Source organism: Urocitellus parryii, chromosome 11 (genome assembly GCF_045843805.1).
Source record: "Urocitellus parryii isolate mUroPar1 chromosome 11, mUroPar1.hap1, whole genome shotgun sequence".
Taxonomy (NCBI): domain Eukaryota; kingdom Metazoa; phylum Chordata; class Mammalia; order Rodentia; family Sciuridae; genus Urocitellus; species Urocitellus parryii.
Window position 1 is genome coordinate 80,512,901 of NC_135541.1, and position 16,484 is coordinate 80,529,384.

General features: G+C 39.2%; 2 pseudogenes; both read right to left on the minus strand.

Moving 5' to 3' along the window:
* Positions 1-4,838: 4,838 nt before the first annotated feature.
* On the minus strand, positions 4,839-10,946 carry LOC113178703 (COMM domain-containing protein 2 pseudogene; annotated as a pseudogene).
* A 2,958-nt stretch (positions 10,947-13,904) lies between these two features.
* Positions 13,905-15,795, minus strand: LOC144249282 (endoplasmic reticulum chaperone BiP pseudogene; annotated as a pseudogene).
* Positions 15,796-16,484: the final 689 nt, after the last annotated feature.

The window sequence follows — 16,484 nt, forward strand, 5'->3', positions numbered from 1 at the left end:
GAACCACCTGGATATTCTATCTTAAGGTCCCAAAGTCATTTAGATATAAATTATTGAATATTCTCTTAGACTTTTTTCCTTGGTCTGGACTTGATTATTTCTAATAATCATAAATGCCCCTCTAACATTTCAGACATGCACTGCTATAGTAATGCCATCAGCCAGAATTGAAGCAGGGTACAGAGTCACCCCTGTGTGCCCAGCCCAGTGCTGAGAGGTGTAACGACCTTCACACCTTTTATTGTACAAGAGAGAGGGTGAGGAGGATACTGTGTGAGGGGTCGGATCTTATTGGATATTTCTGTCTTACCTTCTGGAAACCTGTCTTACCTCTGGCCTCTCACCCAACTCTGTGAGCAGTGCCTGGTGATATCTCTGAAACCAGTTCCTTATAAACATATTTAAAAGTGGTATGCAGCATGGTCCCAAAAACAATGTGAGCTCATCCTTACCTTCAGAGGTCAGGACAGTTGAATTTTGCCAGGCTGCCATGCAGCCATCACTACAACCTGGTGCAACTCAGACTCGCTCCTGTGCCAGGCCCAGGCTCTCATCCCTACTACTCCTGACGCCTCCTGACATGCCTGTCTTCACACAGCTCTTCTGGCAGACTGAGCAGCTGCAGATACTGGTGCTGAGTCCATCAGAAGGTGCAGGCTGCCAAAGCACAGTTACAGGGAGGCGAGAGGCAGGCAACCTCTGACTGGGCTCTGACCTTTTCTGTTCTGAGCTCTATTCCAGAGCCAGTGACCTGACAGAGCAGCGGCCCAGGCAACCATCTTCTCCTCATGTGATCTCACAAACCAGAGATGCTTTTCCTCTACTCCCAACTCCCTTAAAAAATCCTGATGTATTTCTGAGCTTAATTTGGCAAACATTTGTGCCTGGGGGCTGCGGGCAGCCTGGACCCAGCACTTGCAGCCCTTCAACCGGGTACCTGTCCATGCGCTGTCTAGTCAAGCTGCAGCTCTTGAAGGTTGTTTCCCATCCCCTGGATTATTCGTCCTCCATCCTAAGAAACTCAAATAAATCATCAGCCAGGAGGAGATGGGAAGTCCATACTAAGAAAGCAGAAAAGAGTGAAAGGAAGTCTTTAAGCCTCATCCTGCCTCCAGAAAAGGAGGAGAAATTGGAAGATTTGAACTGCAATTTAGATTTAGAAATTTTGCCTTCAGTTTCTTTTCAAATAAAATGTGATAATCTCCAAAAGACCTTTTATTGAAGTCATAATAACTAGGCTTTCTATAACTATGTCATGAATTAACGAAAGATTAAATTTTTAATTTGCTTTTAAATCATCATTAGGTTTATTAATATTAAAATTACTCTGCTCATGAATACCATTTAAATGGTTTGCTGTGACACTGTGAACTAAGGGGAAAAATGTTATTTGCTAATAACGTTAGGTGACAATTCAATAGATGCTCACTTTTTGTTTAAAAACAGATAAAATAAAACCAAGAAGATGTTCATGGGACTACACCAGCATTTTGGAAACCTGAAGACAGAGGTGAGTGCAACTGGCCCCATGGAACAACTCATGAGAAGTCTGTGGGTTTCATAGTAACCATCAATCCTGCCCTCTAGAAAAGCTGTGCCACCAACAGACATGGCACAAGGAACCAAAGAATGAAAAGCAAATTTTTCTGAACAGCCCTCTGGGAGAAAATGCACAGATCACCCATTGCTTTTATTTAAAAAAATTTTTTTTTTGGAGTAAGTATACCAGGGATTGATCTCAGGGTCAGTCAACTACTAAGCCACATCCCAGCCCTTTTTTGTATTTTATTTAGAGACAGGGTCTCACTCAGTTGCTTAGCATCTCACTTTTGCTGAGGCTGGCTTTGAACTCAGGATCCTTCTGCCTCAACCTCCTGATCTGATGGGATTACAAGAATATGTCACCATGCCCTCATTGCTTTTAACCTTCTCTCAAGCTATCCAATGATTAACAAATATTTTTCTGCAGCAATGGGTTCCCAGGCGCTGCAAAGCTGGCACATCAAAGGGCCAGGGGTTCCAATCTGCTCACCATCACTACTTATCACAAACTACCTAATCACAAGCTTGAAATCCCGAGTCCCACCAGACACCCCTGAGCATCTTTCCCTCTTGGCCTCCACACCGCACAGTCAGCACATTTGCTTCCAAAGGCCTCACCTTTCTCCAAAGCCACCAAGATGGGCATCCAACTGCCTTGTGACTGCCAGCCTGTCCTCTTGCTCATCTGTCCTCTACCCTCTGCCCTGTACTCTTTGTACAAAGCAGATATGGTTGTGCTCTTCACTTGCTTGAAACTAAATTTAAATCAGGCTCAGACACCTGAAGCCTGAGAGCATCCTGTCTTGCAGGGAGTCCCAGACCTGCAAGGAGAACCCCTTGGTGAGCCTTCAGATATGTCCTTTCCTAAACTCGTTCTAAGGCCAATAAATGGGGATGTCTGGGGGTGAGATCCAGGCACTAAGAACTTCCCAGGTGACTCCAGGGACAGCCAAGATTCCACAGTTCTGTTCTCTGGTCAGATGACTGAAAAATGAGCACAGGTGTGGGAAAGTGCCTCTCCTCAGCATGTGGCCTTTGTTTTCCTCTTCCACCTCCATCCACTGCCACCAGAAATCCATGCACATCATTGAAACATTGATTACTAATTTTCCTATGTTTCAAAAGATATCAGATGCCAAAGATTCAATTGCCCATAACTCACATTGATAACACACTTACATTGTCAATACTGGCCTGCTTTTATTAAGTTTTTAGTTATTTCTCATAAACCTACCTTGAAAATTCAAGTGTAACAACTTTCATGGAAGTATACGCTTTCCCCTGCCTCTTTCCACCTTTAGGAGTCCTTATTCTCTCGCTTTTTTTGAAGTTTTATTGCAGCTGTTAGCATTCCTGACATTATATGTGTATGTGTATGTGTTTGTGTGTGTGTACAAATGCATATAAATGTATAACATTTTAGTGATCCTTTAACAAAAATATTCTGTTGAATGTATCTGCATTCTGTGTAGTCTGGGAAGAGATAAGGAGAGAGAGAATGGGAGAGAGATTAGTTTTGATGTGTTGTTTCATATTATGGGAGCAGACAATCTGAAATCCATGGCACTTGTCAGCAGGCTGGAAATTTAGAAAAAAGTAGATGCTGCAGTCTCAAGTGAATTCCATAAGTTAGCAGCTTGGAAACTCAGATGAGTCTTCTATGTTGCAGCCTTGAGAAGAATCCTTTCTGCTTTAGGAACCTCAGTTCTTGCTCTTAAGACTGTCAAATGATTAGATGAGGCCCACCTACACTATAAAGGGTAGCCTATGTTACTCAAAGTCAATGTTAATCACAGCTAAGAAGTATTTTTCCACATCTAGACTGATGCTTAACCAAACAACCTGGGACCATAACCTTGCCAGCTGGACACATAAAAATAGCCATCAAAGAGTGGTGGTCCTTAAACTCACCCACTGTGCTCACTGGTTTTGACTGGAGCCAGCCTGTGGATGTACCAGGTTGCCTTGCTCACTCTCTTGCTTATGCACTTTTGAGAGGTCTTCAGGTTTTTGCTGCTCAGAACCTCATTGCTATGAGCTTTAGGCACAGGCCTCCTTTGTGTGGGACTGTCTGTAGTATATGTTCTGGGAATGTGGCTGCTGGTCACAGGGCATATGAGAGGTCAGTCCAGGGGTCACACCCAGCTCTCTTCCTAGAAGCAGCATCAGTTGCCACAGTGTCGATTACATGTGAGATGTCCTTGGCCTAGTCCCCTTGAAGGTGTCCAGGCACTTTCTCATGGTCTCTTAGTTGTTGGCAATAAAACTTCCAGAAGGTATTCCATTATGAGGTCTGTATTTATTGCAATTGATAATGTTACATTCCTTTTCTGTGTTTGATAGTCATTTGTATTCCTTTGTAAAATTTCTGGTCATATATTTTTGTCATTTTTAACTAGATTAATTATATTTTCTTACCAATTTGTAGGTTATATTTACATATTTTTAATTTTCAAGTGTGTTAGTTATATTGAAACTATCAGTTATATTGAAAATATATTCTTAAATTTCTAAACATTTTTAGTTTAAGACATCTTTCTTCCCCCAGATAATCAAGCATTGATTACATTATTCTTGTATGCATTATTTATAAATGTAAATGACAATGTGTCTCTGAGTTGCTTTGGGTATATGGAAAAAATTAATGTTGTGAAAATATTATTAACAATCACACAAAATTGAGTACTACTTAAGTCAATGAACCATAAGTCAAACTTCAGCAATGTGGTAAAGGCTACTTATCTTTACATTCAAAGAAAAATGCATGAACTTCCTATAACAATATGGGCATATAATTTAAAAAAAACTCATACTCACTTTACATTATTCTGTAGCTAGTAACATCATGAGATGCTTTTAAAAGTCAGAAATATTGTACTATTTTGAAATACTCTCAATAGGAAAGGAATTAGCTGTAAATTTTATTCTCAAAATTGATCAATAAGGAAGAAAATACTAGTTAGGCAGACAAAATGTATCAAAAACAGGGTATTACTCATATATTCAGAAGATATGAACAGTATAGATTCATTTCTAGTTGATTCAATCCTATTTACACATTTAAAATTCAATATTACATTTTAATCTGCCAAGAAGCTGACCACATTTAGCACCAGAAAAGGAACTTGACTTTAGCTTCTGATCATGACCTCAATATCCTGGAATAGGAAAAGAAATTTCATGGAATCTAGATGCATTTATCAACACCAATTAATAAAAATTAATTCTGAAAAGTAATTCCTGAATGTCATCCATTCACAAATGAGTGAAAGGCATTAGGAGCTTAACAGTTGGTACTACTTGATGTTGTGAATTACTCTCCTACAGTGGTTTGTTTTCATCTCCTCCAAAGATTGTTACAGTTGCTGAACTAAATGAAGGAGCGTGGCTGAGTCTGTCTGCAGAACTTTGGTGTTATGGTCTCCATTCTGATTTAGGTGTAGTTTTATAGTCACTGCTGACTTAATCTGTTGCCTGAGACTTCTGCTTGCAAGCTGTACATCTAGTCGTCACTCAAGGCTGTGGTAACTGGGAAGGGTGGGTGCCAATTCACCCAGAATAGTCCTGATCTCTTTTCTGTTGTCCAGGTAAAGCTTAAGCAATAATTTGTTCAGTTATTCAGAGAATCCCAAAACAAAAACAGAGTCTTGGAAATCCATTTCAGAAATCCATGAGCTTGGAGCTCTCGGTGAGCAGGTAGGTCAACCCTTCCACACCATGCTGGACAATGTTGCTGCTCACATTTAGCTTCCTGGTGGCATCCTCGTAGACCTTGGGGATGGTCCCTCACCTCAGGAACTCCACCCAATCCACCCAAACTCCACCACCACTTCGGCAGGAAGGCCAGGTGCTCCTTATGCTCTTCCTACAAAGTTCAGCAGCATCTTCGCTGGGCACCCTTTTTCACCCAGCAGCACCCTGGTCTTCCTGTTTAAGATATCTTTGGACATACAGATGTCTTTAAATTTTTTTTAAAAATATCTTTTAGTTATAGTTGGACACAATACTTTTATTTTATTTATTTATTTTTATGTGGTGCTGAGAATCAAACCCAGCACCTTGCACATGGTAGACAAGCACTCCACCACTGAGCTCCAGCCCCAGCCCCAGATGTTTTTTAATTTTATGTGCTCAAATTACTAATCTTTTCTCATGTGATCATTTGTTTTCATGCGTGCATTCTTAGGAAATATTTTGTAAGATCAAGTTTTAAAAGCTATCCGCAATATTTTCCACTAATCATTTTAAAATTTCCTTTTAAAATATTAACATGGTTAATATATCTAGAGTTGACAATGCATATGGTATGATGTGGGAATGCAAGTGTGTATTTTATTTGTGGAATGTCAATTCTCCAGTCCCGTTTGTTAACTAATTATCTCTTTTCCTACTTCTCTATGATGCCATCTCCATCATGAATCCAAGTTATCCATGTGGACAGTTCTGCTTCTGGGATTCTTAAGAATGTGTTGATAAACTTGTGTTTTTATTCTATTGATAAATTATTTTTGCTACATCGGTTGAGAATGTTTCTTTCCACTACAGAGTAAAAATAAAAAATATGATCATAAGACATCCACGTGTATAGAAGGGTAATAATAGTAACCTGTGTGATAGAGCTTTCATTGGGAAGAATATATGTTGGACATAATTTTTTTAATGTAGTAGTATCAGAACACTGCTTATAGAACCCTCTCAACACTAAGTAGCCATGAAGCAGAGACCTGTCCCCTACCGATGGACAGCTCTCTTTCTTTCATGACATCTATTCTGACCCTATGAAAAGTCTACCCAAGTAAAATAATTGCCACTTACTCAGTATTGTAAAGAGAGTTGTGAGTGACTCTGTGTCTAATAGAAGAAAAAATAGGCCTTAATCTTCACCATGTGGGATTAGACCCACATTAGTGTTGGTGAGGATGTGGGAAAAAGGTATACTCATACATTGCTGGTGGGACTGCAAATTGGTGCAGCCAATATAGAAAACAGTATGGAGGTATGGAACCACCATTTGACCCAGCTATTCCTCTCCTCGGACTATATCCAAAGGACTTGAAAACAGCATACTACAGGGACACAGCCACACCAATGTTTATAGCAGCACAATTCACAATAGCTAAAGGAGGGGAAGGCAGGGATGTGGGGATAGGAAAGATAGAAGAATGAAATAGAAGTGAGTGAACCTGATGTCCTTCAGTGGATTAATGGATAAAAAAAAATGTGGCATATATACACAAAGGAATTTTACTCAGCATTAAAAAAGAACAATACCATGGCATATGCATGTAAATGGATGGCGCTGGAGAAGATAATACTAAGTGAAGTTAGTCAATCCCCCCCAAACAAATACTGAATGTTTCTTTCTGATTTAAGAAAGTTGACTCTTGGTGGGGTTGGGAGAGAGAGAATGGGAGAAATAGAGTAGAGGGGTGGGAGAGAAAGGGAGGGGGCAGGGGATTAGCAAGGATGGTAAAATTTTATTTATTAAGACTTGAATTGGGTGTCAACATACTTTATATACAAACAGAAATACAAAAATTGTGGTATATATGTGTATTAAAAAAAATAGCATTACCTTAGGTAGAGGGAAGTGAAAGGAGGGGGAAGGCAGGGGATATGGGGATAATGATAGACCCAACCTGATCTTTTATTAAAATTTGGAGCCATCTTGCCACAAAGCCATGAAAAGCTAATTTCGGCTTTACTATAAATTACTGCAAATTCTGAACCTGCTTGGAATGTCTGCCTGTGCCTTGAACTCACCCATGCCTGGCTCTCTGACCAGAAAGCAGCCCTCTCTGAAACTTTAGTGACACCTCATAAATATTGGCCTTCCCTGGCCAGACAACGACCCTCTCTGAGGCTCTAATGGTCCTCATAAATTCTGATGTTGGGGCCAGCAAAAAAAAAAAATGTAAACTACCATTAGTGTGATGCTTGTCAGAGTTCTGTTATCTGTAACCCCCCTTTTGTGTAACTTTCTGGGCTATAAAGCTGGGCTGTAGGAAAGGTGGGGCTGCTGTTTTGTTCCGGCCATTTTGGGAGGGAAAGGCATCCTGGCAGGTCGAAATAATAAGCTTGCTTTAATTTGATTTTAATTGGAGTCAGTGGTCTTTTCTTGCGTCCTGGTCTAACAATAAGAAAGATAGTAGAATGAAGCAGACATTATTACTTTATATATATGTGACTGTATGACCAATGTGATTCTAAAATATGTACACTCAAAAAAAGAGAAATTATATCCCATCTATGTATGATATATCAAAGTATATAGGTGCATTCTACTGTCATGTATAACTAATTAAAAAAATAAAAATTAAGAAAACGAGAGAATTGTGGCTTTGACCAATAGTGTTGCCCGCTGCATCTCCCAAAAGAGCAAGAGTGCATGGCTCTTGGAAAAGTCCCTCTGCTGAGAAGCCTTGGTTACTTCAGTCTGGTCCTCACAACTAACCTATTACACTGTTACCAAGAAAGCCTAATGTATGCATGGGAGTGGGTATGTCATGGGGAATAGAACATTCAGACATTTAGATTGTATATTGCTTCCATTCTGCATTCTTCTTGCACACTACCCTAGTGTGTAATTTTGCAATGAATTTCCTCTTGTATTTTACTGAACATTTTTTGTTGAGGGCCACAACCGAGTCGGGATGACACATGGCATTTTGCTGGAAGGCAGTCATTGAGAGGTGAATCCAGCAAGCTATTGAGATGATGATGGTTATGTTGAGCTGTGTATTCAATTGTATATAGACCTTTACTGTCCCACAATAGGGCTTCTCTTGCTGTCTAGGGCACCCTCTACTTTGGAGTTCCCATGGAGTTCTCACCATCTGAGAGAGTGGGGGCAGAGCCAGGTGGAGAGCTGAGAGAGTTCCTGGGGAGTGTGCATGGAGTGCTGGTGGAACTCGGGCAATAAAGTTTTCTGTTTGAAGATACAAGTGCGTTGTGGCGGCTCGGTGATTTGTGCCCAGCCAGACTGCTGCAATTTTTAAATTCTTCAAAAACTCTGTGATTCTAGAATGCTGAGTTGTTTTGTGAGCCTCTGTGTTTTCATGCAAAATGAAATGTCTAATTGATAGGAGGTTGCTGTTACATCAAAGTAATTTTGTACTTAATGTAATTTCTATGTCTGCACCAGCATTATACTATTTTAATCAAAACAACTTTATAATGACATTTGCTTAATTTATAATAATAATAGCTTAATAGTTAATTGATAGGCCAGACCCACTCCAGGTTCCTCTTTAGATTTCATAGTGTTTTAGCCTTCAAAATACTTGGGTGGGGGAAGGATGTACTGGGGATTGAATTTAGGGGCACTCTACCATGGAGCCACATCCCCAGGCTATTTTGTATTTTATTTCAGAGACACACTCTCACTGAATTGTTTAGTGCCTGCTTTTGCATTGGCTAGCATTCAAGTCATGATCCTCCTGTCTCTGCCTCCTGAGCTGCAGGCATTATGTGTGTGCACCACAGCACCTGGCTACCTTAAAAATTCTTTTAAAAATGACCTAGACTAAATCTTATATTGACAAATGTAGTATATGCCTTTATATATTTATGTTCTTTTGAATATCCCCTAATAAAATTTTATAATTTGTCTATAGAAGTCTTAAGTCTATTATTTGATTATTTAGGTAATTTCAGTCTCTGATACTATTGTAAATAGTATATCCTGTTCAATCACAATTTCTAATCATTTGCCACTGGAATATAAAACTTTAATTTTACTTTTGTACCTCAAGCTTTTATTCAGGAACCTTGACAATTTCTATACGTATTTTCAATAATCTTTCTGGAGATTACATTGTTTTTTTTCAAAATATAAATATTTTGGGTTGGGGATGTGGCTCAAGTGGTAGTGCGCTCTCCTGTCATGCAGGAGGTACTGGGTTCGATCCTCAGCACCACATTAAAAAAATAAAATAAAGATATTGGGTCCATCTAAAATTTAAAAAATTAAAAAATAATATTAAAAAATAGTCATCATTTGAAAATAATGCAAGTTTAAGCTTTCTATATTTTCGTATTCCATTCTTCTACTTTCTTTTATTCTCACTATATTTTACTCATGAGGATCTCCAATACAAATTTGATTAAACATGGTGATACTGGGTATGATTATTCTGATTTTAAAGTAAGAATTTCTAGGGAGGAGAGATGCTAGCAAGAAGTCTGACTAGAAGCCCTACCAGCCTTCCTCCCACAAAGACAACTCCCAAAATAAGCAATGCATTTTGGTGAGGGTATGTGAAGAGAGCCTCAGAGCACATCTAAGGATCAGCAGAAGCCAGATAGAGCATGGGAACCTGGGATGTTCACACAGAGTATAGGACACTCTTAATGTCTGACACACCATCAACAGCCAGGAGCAGCTCAGAACAAGGGAGCCTCCTCCCTGTGTGGACAAATCAAGCAAGGGGACCCCAGCAGCTTCCACCCAAACCTTAGACAACTTCCATACTCACTACTAGGACTCTTGTATTCTCATGCCACTCAGATCCCCTGAGGGGACTGCCTGGAGTCCACATATCTGAGCTGGTAGAAGAAAAGGAGGTGACTGTGTACCCGACTGTTGTGGCCAGCACAACTATTAGACCATGGCACCTGGGGACTAGAAATACTGCTGGATTGTGTCTTGCTTAGGTGACAAACAGCCATGGCACCCCAGCTTCCCTGAGACATAGGCACTGCTAAACGACCCACACTTGGTGGCCTGCCACTCCTGAGCTCAGCCCCTGTCACAGCCTACCCCATGGGGCCAGGCTGCAGTGAAGCCACACATCAGTGCTCCCAGTCTCTGGTGCACCCTTCCCCTCAGAGCCTGGGCTGGGACTGTATGCTGCCTCCTGGAAGAGGCATCTGAGTGCCCACAGCAGTCATAACCCACATCTGACTGAAGTTTCACATCACTTCTTGGGACCTAGCTGAGCAGCCAGACTTACAAGGGCTGAGATGAATGTAGTGCCATGGATTCAGAAAACAGAGCATTGGCTAAGCTGCATCCTCACCCTACAGGTCAGAAAACCCTACAACTCTGGGTAAGAGCCAGGACCCTGCAATGCTGGAACTGTGTGAGCTTCCTAGACCTTCCAGCCTAGAACTGGATAGGCCTCTGTGGGGGGCTGTTGCTCTGAGTGACCAGCATTTTTCTTCCCTGATTGGTTGCAGCTCTGTCAGTCACTTCCAGTGATCTTGCCACATTCAAAGTGGCCCTAGATTGCTGCCCTGATCCTGGAAGTAGCAGAATGTGTCTTCATGCTTAGGTGTGCCTTCCTATAACCCCAGGGGTCGAATTACCTTACCTGTCCTTGTAACCCTGCCCCTCTTGACGTTTTTTGGATGGAATTTTCTAAAGAATGAGGGTCTCCAAGTAAAAGTCCACTCTTGGACATGCTCACTCTCACCAGCCCCTCGTGACATTCCTTGCTCTCCCATTTGGGGAGCTTGAGGCAGAGGAGTTGTCCTGGCTGTTTTATTTGGTATCCTAGGAAATTCACTCAACCTTTAGTTTGGCTGTCTGTTCTGCTGAGGGCAGCAGGCCTCCCAAGATTCTGCAGTACTGGAACTGGATAAGAATCCTAGACCCTACAATGAAGTGATCTCCCACAACCCTGCAGTTCTGGAACTGGGTAAGTTTTCTGGACCACCCCCCATTCCTGGAACTGGGTGACCCCCAAGCTGCTGAGCTGCTGAGCTACTCTGCTCCCTAGAGAGGAGTCATTATATATATTTGTTTCCCTTTCCTTTGAAATGCAGCACTGTGGGAGTCCATCCTTGAACTGACTGAGTTTACTCCCTGGCTAGGTGTGAGGTGCTCAGACACTTTTAATGTGGCAGAGCTCTCCCCACCCTTCTTGGGTTTGAGAGCTTTTCCATGTGGAGGCGTGTCTCACCACTGACCCAAAGATCCAATCATTGCGCCTGACCTTGCTACATTGCCCCCCCTTGACCTTCATTGAATGAAATTTTCCCCAGAATTTTTTGTTTCCCAATAAAAGCCCTCTCCCCAGTGTTCTCTCTCTCTCTCTCTCTCTCTCTCTCTCTCTCTCTCTCTCTCTCTCTCTTTCTCTTCCCCCTTCAGTAAAACCTCACTGCCCCCCTGGGGAGCTTGAGGCTGAGGGTTCAAGGAGCCATCCCAGAGCTGGTTTAAAGGTAAAATGGTGTCTGTATCTTTAATTTAAACTCCCTGAGGATTTTCCCACGTGACCAAACTGTTCACACCATCTGTGCTGGCTGTGGACTAAATAGCACCAGGAACTCGTCTTGTAATCACAAAATGAGAAAGGGCCAACTCTTATGTAGATCAACTAGGAGTTCCTTTGAGTTTGTTGAGATGAAAAGTGCTTAGAACAGTACCTGACCTAATAATTTTTCAGTACACTTCACCATCACCTGGTTAAGATCAACCTTTCTTACTCTCAAAATGAACTTAAATACATTATTGTTCCATTCTAATGACATATATGTTTTCACTGGTTGATAGTCCAGGTAGAAAAAGTATGTAAAATGTTTTATAAGTCAAAACATTTCAAACAAAAGGACTTTTTTTGGGGGGGTTAATGGAAATTGAACTAAGGGACCATTGAGCCACATCCCCAGTCTTATTCTGAATTTTATTTAAAGACAGGGTTGCTAAGAGTTTTGCCATTGCTAAGGCTGGCTTTCTACTTGAGATCCACCTGTCTCAGCCTCCCAAGCTACTGGAATTACAGGCATACATCCAAAGGAATGTTTTTAAACAAACCCTCATAATGTCAAGAGAAAATGCATTGAAATTAAAAATATCTTAAGCACGCGTTTCTTAAGACCATTATAAAAAATACAAAAAAGGTTAAAATTGACATAAAATAAAAATATATAAAGATAAAGTTAAGGAGTTAAAAGCTATCAAATGTATTAAAATCATCTAAAGTCAAATAAGACATAATTCATCTATATAATTTAAACTATAATATTACATAAATATATTGCATATTATATAATACATATATAATATAAATTAAAAACAAGATATTTATATAACATTCTAATTTATATTATATATAATATATTTATTTTATCATATATACATATAATAAAATATATAAATTATATATATAAATATTTATGTATATTAATATATAAATATATTATATGTTCATATTATATATTCATATTCATATATTATATATAATTCATATAATATATTTACATAACATATTTGTATATTTATACACAAATTATATATATTTATTTATAATTATATAAGCATATATATTATTATTATTTTTTTCAGAGAGAGTGATAGAGGGAGAGAGAGAGAGAGAGAATTTTTTTTTAATATTTTTTTTTTTAGTTATGGGCAGACACAACAACGTTGTTTGTATGTGGTGCTGAGGATCGAACCCGGGCCGCACGCATGCCAGACGAGTGCACTACCGCTTGAGGCACATCCCCAGCCCAAGCATATATATTATATAAAGTATATATATATATTACATATCAAAATATTTATGATATATAGGTACTTAAAATAAATTAAATATAATATATGAAATACATATATATTATATAGACATATAATAGAATAATATATATAAAATAAATATATAAGTATTATTTTATTATATATAACATATTTATTATATATCATATAATATATTTAGATTTATATTAATTTATATTATATTACATATCACTGTAAGGTAATTATATAATAATATAATTTCTATAATTAATAAGATGATAATACAATTATTATATTAGTATAATTTATATTAATACAATATATAAAACATATGTATTACATTATAATTATATATAAACAACTTATAATATATCATATAGTTATATGTAAATCTATAATATGTTGTATATAATATATAATACATAATATGTACTATATAAATATAATTTAAATTATATACTTTTGTTATTTGGCTTTAGATGTTTTAATGCTTGTGATACTGTTTTATCCCATAGCTTAATATGTACAAATTTTTATTTTATGACAGTTCCAAACTTTTAGTATATTTTTTTTAAATAACAAACATTTATTGGTGTTACTTATGGTAAAAAAAAAAGTTCCTACACCAGATGTGCATGACCCAATCATTAAATTGAACATTTCTGAGGTGAACACATATTCTGACCTATATTTTTATATCCAGTTTTTTAAGATAGCCAATTCCTCCTCTCTCTCTTCCCCAAAACATGTGAGCAACTGCTAATGCAAAGCAGTAAACAGCCAATTGGGCTATAGCATTTTCAACTCCAATCTGTGGTGTAGATTCCAATTACATTCAAGACTTAAGTTCTCTCAGTTTTCTCCTAATGAAAGTTCTGAGTCCAGTATTTACAATATTACAGCACTAGCAGATCAGTGTCTTCAATTCATCTCTTTCTGCTGTATCCTCTTCACCAGTTGGGGGAGGGCCTACACTTCCATAGAATTTGCTGCTAATTGGCTGAACAATTTTTTCTAGTTCCTTCTTTTCAGTTTTGAAGTCTTCAATGTCAGCTTCTTGGCGGCTTTCCAGCCATTCAGTCTTTTCCTCTACAGCTTTTTCCATGGTCTCCTTATCTTCAGAGGAAAGTTTGCCTCTCAACTTTTCTTTATCTCCAGTCTGATACTTTAGAGAGTAGGCATAGCTTTTCAACTTATTCCTACTATCAGTATGCTCCTTGAGTCTTTTGTTTTCCTCAGCAAACTTCTCAACATCATTAACCATCTTTTCAATTTCTTCAAGTGTCAAGCAATTTTGGTCATTGGTAATTGTAATCTTATTTTTGTTCTCTGTACCTTTGTCTTCAGCTGTCACCCAAAGAATAGCATTCACATGTATCTCAAAAGTGACTTCAATCTGGGGGACCCCACAGGAGGAATTCCAGTGAGATCAAATGTACCCAGAAAGTGGTTGTCTTTTTTCAGGGGTCCTTTACCTTCATAGACCTTGATTGGAACAGTAGGTTGCTTATCAGAAGCTGTAGAAAAGATCTGAGACTCTTGGTGGGTAAAACAGTGTTCCTTGGTATCACTTTGGTCATGACACCTCCCACAGTTTCAATACCAAATGTCAGGGGACATACATCAAGCAGAGCAAGGTCACCTGTATCTTGATCATCAGAGAGTACACCAGCCTGGACAGTGTCGCCATATGCAACAGCCTCATCTGGGTTTATGCCACAGAATGGTTCCTTGCCATTGAAAACCTCTTTAACAAGTTGCTGAATCTTTGGAATTTGACTAGAGCCACCAACAAGAACAATCTCATCAATATCAGACTTCTACAAGTCAGAATCCTCCAGTACTTTCTGAACAGGTTTCATGGTAGACCACAACAGGTCCATGTTTTCTCTTCAAATTTTGCCTGAGTCAGGGTTTCAGAAAAGTCTTCTCCTTCATAGAAGAACTCAATTTTAATTCTTGCTTAATGTTGGGCAGACAGGGCCCACTTGGCCTTTTCTACTTCATGCTGGAGTTTCTGCACAGCTCTGTTTTCTTTCCTAACATATTTGCCAGTCTTCTTTTTGTACAGCCTGATGAAATGCTCCATAACATGCTGGTCAAAGTCTTCTTCACCTCGATGAGTATCTCTATTGGTGGCCATGACTTTGAAGACACCAAATTGTCATTGGGGAGAAGAGACACATAGAAGGTTCCACCACCCAGATCAAACACCAGGATGTTCTTCTTTTCCTCCCTCTTATCCAGGCAATAAGCAATAGTAGCTGCTGTAGGCTCATTGATGATCCTCATAACATTCAGGCCAGCAATAGTTCCAGCATCTTTGGTTGCTTCCCACTGGCATCATTAAAATAGACTGGTTCAGTAACAACTGCATGGGTAACCTTCTTCCCAAATAAGCCTCTTTCATTTTAGTGAGAATTATAGCAGAGATTTCTTCTGGAGCAAATGTGTTAGTTTGCCCACCTCCAATATCAACCTGAATGTATGGCTTATGTTTCTCTTCAAACACTTTGAAAGGCAAGAACTTAATGTCTTGCTGCACAGAAGGGTCATTCCCATTGCTGCCAATGAGCCGCTGGGCATCAAAGACCATGTTCTCAGGATTGGAGGTGAGCTGGTTCTTGACTGTATCGAGCTGATCAGACATTCTTCTTCAGGGGTGAAGGGCACATTAGACAGCCTGAAGCGGTTGCCCTGATCATTGGAGATGATCTCCAGTGGCCATTCTTGAACACCCCGATGCAAGAGTAAGTGGTCCCCAGGTTGATGCCCAGCACGGTACCCACGTCGTTTTTTTGTTATCCTCCTCATCCGTGCTGCGCAGAGCAGCAGCAGAACCATGGCCACCAGAGAAACCTTCATCTTTCCCTAGCTGTTGGCCACTTGCTCTCCTCAGCAGACAGCCAGAAGTCCCAGGCAATGCAGCAACAGGCCGCAGCTGAGAGGAGTGAGGGTATAGGTCTCTCACACTCGAGATGCCTCAACTCTGTCAGTCTGTGTTGTCTCTGCCAATGTCTCAAACTTTTTCGTATTGAAGTGCATTTTCTTTCTACAATGATATTAATTACCATAAGTAAAAATTGACAAGTAGAATGCTAGTAAACACAGATTTGCAAGCTTTTAGGCCACTATGTAAATTTTAAAAAGTTAAGTGAATTGCCAATGCTTCCATACATGCTATAGCAACACAATTGGTCAAAGTTGCACTAGAACATTATGTGGAAAAAAATATATATTCATACCCAATCAAGATTTTTCAGGCACATGCATTCAGAAGCATTTCATGAATCAGGACCAGGTTTTCTCCAAAATAAAGCTCATTTTCCCCTACTGCCCCCTATTTTTTGAGAGCAATATTATACATTAAAGATGCATTTACATGAATCATTTTATAGAGAAAATTATTTTAAATTTAAAATTATAATACTTATTTTATGCATAACCTCAAAAACACAGAATTTAAAGACAATACCAGTGAGGC